This window comes from Melanerpes formicivorus, unplaced genomic scaffold, assembly GCF_026170545.1.
Source record: "Melanerpes formicivorus ecotype bairdi unplaced genomic scaffold, bMelFor1.0.p_v2 SCAF_1132, whole genome shotgun sequence".
Lineage (NCBI taxonomy): Eukaryota > Metazoa > Chordata > Aves > Piciformes > Picidae > Melanerpes > Melanerpes formicivorus.
The window spans coordinates 32501-40000 of NW_027143484.1; positions in this window are offsets into that span (position 1 = coordinate 32501).

Consider the following 7500-nt stretch of genomic DNA (forward strand, 5'->3'; position numbering starts at 1 on the left):
GAGCGTCTTTCATTAAAGGTTGTGTTCTGAAGCAGTCTTTTCTTCAACAGCGCTGTTCTCCGGGGAGAAGGTCTGCCGGCATCTCTAGAAATCTCCCCCCGCTCCTGACCGCCTCCCCCCCCCGCCCCCGCTGCCGGTTTGCGCGGAGCCCCCCCTTCCCGCCGTTGCCTCTTGCCGCTACCCCCCGCCCCCCCCCCGCTGCCGGTTTGCGCGGAGCCCCCCCTTCCCGCCGTTGCCTCTTGCCGCTACCCCCCGCCCCCACCCGCTGCCGGTTTGCGCGGAGCCCCCCCTTCCCGCCGTTGCCTCTTGCCGCTACCCCCCGCCCCCCCCCCCGCTGCCGGTTTGCGCGGAGCCCCCCCTTCCCGCCGTTGCCTCTTGCCGCTACCCCCGCCCCCCCCCCCGCTGCCGGTTTGCGCGGAGCCCCCCCTTCCCGCCGTTGCCTCTTGCCGCTACCCCCGCCCCCCCCCCCGCTGCCGGTTTGCGCGGAGCCCCCCCTTCCCGCCGTTGCCTCTTGCCGTTACCCCCCGCCCCCCCCCGCTGCCGGTTTGCGCGGAGCCCCCCCGCCTGCCGTTGCCTCTTGCCGCGGCCGCCACCGCCCCCCCCCACACCCCCCGGCCCCCGTTACCGGTTTGCGCGGAGCCCCCCCTCCCGACGTTGCCTCTTGCCGCTGCTGCCACCCCCAGCTCCCCACACCCCCCGGCTCCCGTTAGCGGTTTGCGCAGAGCCCCCCCTTCCCGCCGTTGCCTCTTGCCGCTACCCCCGCCCCCCCCCCCCGCTGCCGGTTTGCGCGGAGCCCCCCCCGCCTGCCGTTGCCTCTTGCCGCGGCCGCCACCGCCCCCCCCCACACCCCCCGGCCCCCCGTTACCGGTTTGCGCGGAGCCCCCCCTCCCGACGTTGCCTCTTGCCGCTGCTGCCACCCCCAGCTCCCCACACCCCCCGGCTCCCGTTAGCGGTTTGCGCGGAGCCCCCCCTTCCCGCCGTTGCCTCTTGCCGCTACCCCCGCCCCCCCCCCCCGCTGCCGGTTTGCGCGGAGCCCCCCCGCCTGCCGTTGCCTCTTGCCGCGGCCGCCACCGCCCCCCCCCACACCCCCCGGCCCCCGTTACCGGTTTGCGCGGAGCCCCCCCTCCCGACGTTGCCTCTTGCCGCTGCTGCCACCCCCAGCTCCCCACACCCCCCGGCTCCCGTTACCGCTTTGCACGGAGCCCCCCCCGCCCGCCGTTATCTCTTGCCGCTGCCGCGACCCATCTCCCCCCGCCCCGCCGCCGCTAACTGCCCCCCGAAGCCGCTAGCAGCTGGGCACCCCCCGCCAAAGCCGCCGCGGCTTCCCCTTCCCACATTGTCCCCTGGAGGGGGGATCGCGACGCGGGCTGCCCGGCTGCTCTCTAACCCCTGCGACCGAGGCGGCGCTGTTAGGGCGGCCGTGCCGGTGCCCCTTGCCGCAGCTAGCCTCTCGCCGCTGCCCCTCCCGTCCGTCGTCCCCCGTCCCCAAAAACTTGCTGCTCTCCACGCTGTAGCCTGCACGGGGGAGGTTGCGCTCCGCTCCTCCGGCCCTAAAGCCGCCCTCGCCCGCCCCCCGGCTTGCCGCTTGGCTGGGCTGCCCGCCCGCCCGCTAATCCCCCCAACGCCCCCACCCCCAAAAACACCCCAGCCCTACCGCATGCCGCTCCCCCTCTCCCCGCTCTCGCTGACCGCTGCCACCCCCCCCCCACCCCTCCCCCCCGAAACAAACCCCCCAGCCCTACCGCATGCCGCTCCCCCTCTCTCCCTAGCCTGCCCCCCCCGCCGTCGCTTGCTGCTGCCGCCGCCGCCGCCGCCGCCGGCCGCCGCCGCCGGGACCCGCCTCGGTCTGGTGGCGCGCGCTCGGAGATCCCCGGCTACCCGTCCGTCCGTCCCTCCCTCCCTCCCGCCCCGCCCCGGGGGAGGGCCCGGGGCAGCGCGGGCAGGCGGGGAGCAAAAAAAGGCGCGGGCGCCAAAAAACGTCGGGGTCCCGGGGGTGGCGGAGGGGGGCGGCGGCGGGGGCGGCGGCGGGTACACGGCGCCGGGTCCAGGGCGCCGGGTCCAGCCCGTCCCGGGGCGGGGACAGGTGGTGTCGTCCGTCCCCGCCCCCGTAACCTGCTCTGAAGCATCCGCTTCCCGCCGCGGTTCGCCCTCCACCCCCCCGCCGCACACGCAGCTGCCGCTTCCCGCCGCCTCTGCCCCCCGCCCCGGGATCAACCACTCGCCGGGTCCAGCCGGTCCCGGTCCCGGGAACCTGCTCCCGGGGCCAGCCGGAGCCACGCCCCCTCCTCTGACGCTTCCAGCTGCCGCCTCCCCTCCCACCCCCCAAACTCACACTGGCCCTCGCCGGCCCGCCCACCCGCCTACCTGCTTGCCCGCCGCCGCTGGGTGGCGTGCCGGACACTCTCGCACACAGGTACACAGACAGGGACACAGGGACACAGGCACTCAGGCACACAGGGACACAGGGACACAGGGACACAAGGACACAGGGACACAGGCACTCAGGCACTCAGGCACTCAGGGACACAGGGACACAGGGACACAGGGACACAGGCACTCAGGCACACAGGGACACAGGGACACAGGGACACAGGGACACAGGCACTCAGGCACTCAGGCACTCAGGGACACAGGGACACAGGGACACAGGCACTCAGGCACACAGGGACACAGGTGGCGGGCCGGAGGCCGCTCTCCACTGTGTGGCAGGGGTCCAAGAGCCACCCCAGCCCAACCCAGAGGGTCTTTTGCACCTCTCTAGAGGCCACCCAGAGACCCCAGGCCGCAGCAGAAGCCTCCCCCGCACGCTCTGCAGGCTTCCGACCCACCCCAGGCCGCAGCAGAAGCCTCTCCCGCACGCTCTGCAGGCTTCCGACCCACCCCAGGCCGCACCAGAAGCCTCTCCCGCACGCTCTGCAGGCTTCTCAGCCACCCCAGGCCGCAGCAGAAGCCTCTCCCGCACGCCCTGCAGGCTTCTCAGCCACCCCAGGCCGCAGCAGAAGCCTCTCCCGCACGCTCTTCAGGCTTCTCAGCCACCCCAGGCCGCACCAGAAGCCTCCCCCCGCACGCTCTGCAGGCTTCTCAGCCACCCCAGGCCGCACCAGAAGCCTCTCCCGCACGCTCTTCAGGCTTCTCAGCCACCCCAGGCCGCACCAGAAGCCTCCCCCCGCACGCTCTTCAGGCTTCTCAGCCACCCCAGGCCGCACCAGAAGCCTCCCCCGCACGCTCTGCAGGCTTCCCACCCACCCCAGGCCGCAGCAGAAGCCTCTCCCGCACGCTCTGCAGGCTTCCGACCCACCCCAGGCCGCACCAGAAGCCTCCCCCCGCACGCTCTGCAGGCTTCCGTCCCACCCCAGGCCGCACCAGAAGCCTCCCCCGCATGCTCTGCAGGCTTCCGTCCCACCCCAGGCCGCACCAGAAGCCTCCCCCGCACGCTCTGCAGGCTTCTCAGCCACCCCAGGCCGCACCAGAAGCCTCCCCCGCACGCTCTGCAGGCTTCTCAGCCACCCCAGGCCGCACCAGAAGCCTCCCCCGCACGCTCTGCAGGCTTCTCAGCCACCCCAGGCCGCAGCAGAAGCCTCCCCCGCACGCTCTGCAGGCTTCTCAGCCACCCCAGGCCGCAGCAGAAGCCTCCCCCGCACGCTCTGCAGGCTTCTCAGCCACCCCAGGCCGCAGCAGAAGCCTCCCCCGCACGCTCTGCAGGCTTCTCAGCCACCCCAGGCCCCAACAGAAGCCTCTCCCGCACGCTCTGCAGGCTTCCGACCCACCCCAGGCCGCACCAGAAGCCTCCCCCGCACGCTCTGCAGGCTTCCGTCCCACCCCAGGCCGCACCAGAAGCCTCCCCCGCACGCTCTGCAGGCTTCTCAGCCACCCCAGGCCGCACCAGAAGCCTCCCCCGCACGCTCTGCAGGCTTCTCAGCCACCCCAGGCCGCAGCAGAAGCCTCCCCCGCACGCTCTGCAGGCTTCTCAGCCACCCCAGGCCGCAGCAGAAGCCTCCCCCGCACGCTCTGCAGGCTTCTCAGCCACCCCAGGCCCCAACAGAAGCCTCTCCCGCACGCTCTGCAGGCTTCCGACCCACCCCAGGCCGCAGCAGAAGCCTCTCCCGCACGCTCTGCAGGCTTCCGACCCACCCCAGGCCGCACCAGAAGCCTCCCCCGCACGCTCTGCAGGCTTCCGTCCCACCCCAGGCCGCACCAGAAGCCTCCCCCGCACGCTCTGCAGGCTTCCGTCCCACCCCAGGCCGCACCAGAAGCCTCCCCCGCACGCTCTGCAGGCTTCTCAGCCACCCCAGGCCGCAGCAGAAGCCTCCCCCGCACGCTCTGCAGGCTTCTCAGCCACCCCAGGCCGCAGCAGAAGCCTCCCCCGCACGCTCTGCAGGCTTCTCAGCCACCCCAGGCCGCAGCAGAAGCCTCCCCCGCACGCTCTGCAGGCTTCTCAGCCACCCCAGGCCCCAACAGAAGCCTCTCCCGCACGCTCTGCAGGCTTCTCAGCCACCCCAGGCCGCACCAGAAGCCTCCCCCGCACGCTCTGCAGGCTTCCGTCCCACCCCAGGCCGCACCAGAAGCCTCCCCCGCACGCTCTGCAGGCTCCCTTGTCTGCTTTGGAAGGCCTCCCATCCACTCCAGACCTGCCTGGAGGCCTCCCTCGACTGCTCCCGGGGCCCTCGAAGCCACCCTAGGCCTTTCTGGAGGACCTGCTCGACCGCTCGGGCGGCTTCTGACGCACCCTCGGCCATCCGGCGCCCAGCAGCTCCCAGGGCCAGGCACCGGCCTCCCCCTCCGGCCGCCCCTGGGGCCGGGGGTGGCTCGGACTCGGCGCCCCCAACGTGTCGTCCCGTCCCCCCCCCGCCCCGCACCGCCGAACATTCGCTGCAGCCGAGGGCTTGCCGCTCGACGCCTACCCCCACCCGCCCAGCCCCCCGCTGCGGCCCGGCGCTGCCCCGGCCGCTGCGCCCCGCCTCTCATCGCTCCCCCCACCCGGCAACCGGCCGCCGGGCACGGCAAGTCCCAGGGCAGGGAACAGGTGCTGCCGGGACCCCGTGCTGGCTGCCGGCTTCCCGGGGCTGCCCCGGGCACGGACAGGTCGCCCCCCCCGCCCCGGCGAATGTTCACCGAACCGGCTGCCGGCTGCCTTCGAGCACCCCCCGCCCCCCGCCACTATCGTCCCCCCCCGCCCCCCCTCCGCCTCCGCTGCCGCTTCTCCCCGCACCGCCTCCACTGCCTCCTCCCGCCGCCGGCGAACGAGTCGCCGGATCCGTAGGGTGCCGGGAGCCCGAACGGCGAGCGGCTCCGGCTGCTGCCGGGACCGGGGGGATTCGAGCCGGTCCGGCCGCGGCCGGGACCCCGTGCCGGAAGCCGGCATCCCGGGACGGCCCCGGGACGGCCCCGGTCGCCGGCCGGGGTGACGTTCAGCGAAGCGGCTGCCGCCAGTCTTTGGGCCTCCCCCGTGCCGGGGCCGCGGGGATTCGAGCCGGTCCGGCCGCGGCCGGGATCCCGGGCCGGACGATGGCTTCCCGGGCCGGTCCCGGTCGCCTCCCGGGTGACGTTCACCGAAGCGGCTGCCGGCTGTCTTCGAGCCCCCCCCCCCCCTCCGCCTCCGCTGCCGCTTCTCCCCGCACCCCCTCCACTGCCTCCCCCCGCCGCCGGCGAACGAGTCGCCGGATCTGTAGGGTGCCGGGAGCCCGAACGGCGAGCGGCTCCGGCTGCTGCCGGGACCGCGGGGATTCGAGCCGCTCCGGCCGCGGCCGGGACCCCGTGCCGGAAGCCGGCATCCCCGGACGGCCCCGGGACGGCCCCGGTCGCCGGCCGGGTGACGTTCACCGAAGCGGCTGCCGGCTGTCTTCGAGCCCCCCCCCCCCCTCCGCCTCCGCTGCCGCTTCTGCCCGCACCCCCTCCACTGCCTCCCCCCGCCGCCGGCGAACGAGTCGCCGGATCCGTAGGGTGCCGGGAGCCCGAACGGCGAGCGGCTCCGGCTGCTGCCGGGACCGCGGGGATTCGAGCCGCTCCGGCCGCGGCCGGGACCCCGTGGCGGAAGCCGGCATCCCGGGACGGCCCCGGGACGGCCCCGATCGCCTCCTGGGTGACGTTCACCGAAGCGGCTGCCGGCTGTCTTCGAGCCCCCCCCCCCCTCCGCCTCCGCTGCCGCTTCTGCCCGCACCCCCTCCACTGCCTCCCCCCGCCGCCGGCGAACGAGTCGGCGGATCCATACCGTCCCGAGAGCCCGAGGCGGCGGCACCCAGTGCGGGTCCGGCCGAGGCCGGGACCCCGTGCCTGTCGCAGGCTTCCCGGGACGGCCCCGGAACGGCCGCGGTCGCCGGCCGGGTGACGTTCTCCGAAGCGGCTGCCGGCTGTCTTCGAGCCCCCCCCCCCCCTCCGCCTCCGCTGCCGCTTCTGCCCGCACCTCCTTCACTGCCTCCCCCCGCCGCCGGCGAACGAGTCGCCGGATCCGTAGGGTGCCGGGAGCCCGAACGGCGAGCGGCTCCGGCTGCTGCCGGGGACCGCGGGGATTCGAGCCGCTCCGGCCGCGGCCGGGACCCCGTGCCGGATGCCGGCATCCCGGGACGGCCCCGGGACGGCCCCGGTCGCCGGCCGGGTGACGTTCAGCGAAGCGGCTGCCGCCAGTCTTTGGGCCTCCCCCGTGCCGGGGCCGCGGGGCTTCGAGTCGGTCCGGCCGCGGCTGGGACCCCGTGCCTGTCGCAGGCTTCCCGGGACGGCCCCGGAACGGCCGCGGTCGCCGGCCGGGTGACGTTCACCGAGGCGACTGCCGGCTGTCTTCGAGCCCCCCCCCCCCCTGCCGGAGCCGCGGGGATACGAGCCGGTCCGGCCGCGGCCGGGACCCCGTGCCGGAAGCCGGCATCCCGGGACGGCCCCGGGACGGCCCCGATCGCCTCCTGGGTGACGTTCACCGAAGCGGCTGCCGGCTGTCTTCGAGCCCCCCCCCCCTCCGCCTCCGCTGCCGCTTCTCCCCGCACCCCCTCCACTGCCTCCCCCCGCCGCCCGCGAACGAGTCGCCGGATCTGTAGGGGGCCGGGAGCCCGAGGCGGCGAGCGGCTCCGGCTGCTGCCGGGACCGCGAGGCTTCGAGCCGGTCCAGCCGCGGCCGGGATCTCGTGCCGAACGTCGTCTTCCCGGGACGGTCCCGGGAGGGCCCCAGTCTCCTCCCGGGTGACGTTCACCGAAGCGGCTGCCGGCTGTCTTCGAGCCCCCACCCCTGCCGTGGCCGCGGGGATTCGCCCCGGTCCGGCAGCTGACGGTTCCCTGTGTCGGACGCCGGCTTCCCGGGACTGCCCCGGGACAGCCCCGGTCGCCTCCCGGGTGACGTTCACCGAAGCTGCTGCCGCCTGTCTTTGTCCCCCCCCCCCCCGTGCTCTCCCTCAGGCGGGAGGTAGACGTGCTCTCCCTCGGCGAGTAGACGTGCTCTCCCTCGGCGAGTAGACGTGCTCTCCCTCGGCGAGTAGACGTGCTCTCCCTCGGCGAGTAGACGTGCTCTCCCTCGGCGAGT